Genomic DNA, 1,218 nt, shown 5'->3' on the forward strand with positions numbered 1-1,218 from the left:
TGCCAGCAGAATGATATCAAAGTGATGCATATAAATGGATACACAGAATTGTAATTGTCAAGCAACGTAAAAGATGAATATGAAAAAACTAGGATCTTTGTAGCAAACAATTCTGATGGCAAGCATGAGCCATATCTAAAGATGTGTTTTTAACAACACTGTAATTATCTCAAGGGCTCTACTAAAGTTATCCACATCTAAATCCTTATAAAAAATATTCATGCATATAGCTTTCAAAAATAATGAAATGCATCAAGCAGAATAAAAGGATATTTACATTATCAATCAAATCAGACAAGGCACATGACTTCACTATCAAAAATGATCACATTAGTATAGATTTCCAACTGCCAATCAAACAGAATATGTTGCATGAAAACACTGTGGTAAAAATGACAACAAAAAATATTGACATAATATCAATAACAACAAAAAAATAATATAACTCTGCACATATGTACAGATCAGTCAAATGAGAACAAAATAAAACTTTATATAAAAAATCTGTCACAATAAATATGACATATCATTATCCTAACTATATCTGAAAAATCTTATTTGATAGGATCCTTATCATACAATATCTCCACTAATTTAATGGCAATCTGTATTAATCTGTATTACTGTTAATCAAGACTAGTTAAAAGAATGTACTGTATATATTGTATCTAACTTTGTACTGGAAAGAAAATAATTGATTAGACTACATTGTTATAAAATACAGTATTACACTCACTTTAATATTTGGGTAGATAATTTTATATTATTAATAAAGCAATAATTTAAGGATAACTGTATTTTTCTAGTTTTTGAAAATAATACTATATAATCTGTGATTACAACTTTTGTCAAATCATTAAGAAATGACAATGACTCTACACTTTAATATGTAAAAGGTATTGTTTTATCTATGGAAGATAAAGCTTTCCCCTTTAGCTGTATTAACTTGCAATATATTTGTCTCAAATGTAATTCACACAATATATAATATTTGTCTGTTTAAAAATCAGAGCATTTTCATCAAATTAATGGAGATATTTCTTCATATACTACTTCCTTACATAATCAATAACCAAAACTGACATCATCATCTGGAAGAATCCTAAGAAAAATAGAAGAATATTACAAAATAAAACATAAAATGTGGAGGCAAAAAAGACTACTAAAAACAATATAGTAAAAAAAATATATATACACCTGTACATCTACACGTGCCAC

Source organism: Penaeus monodon, chromosome 25 (assembly GCF_015228065.2).
Source record: "Penaeus monodon isolate SGIC_2016 chromosome 25, NSTDA_Pmon_1, whole genome shotgun sequence".
In the NCBI taxonomy this organism is placed as follows: domain Eukaryota; kingdom Metazoa; phylum Arthropoda; class Malacostraca; order Decapoda; family Penaeidae; genus Penaeus; species Penaeus monodon.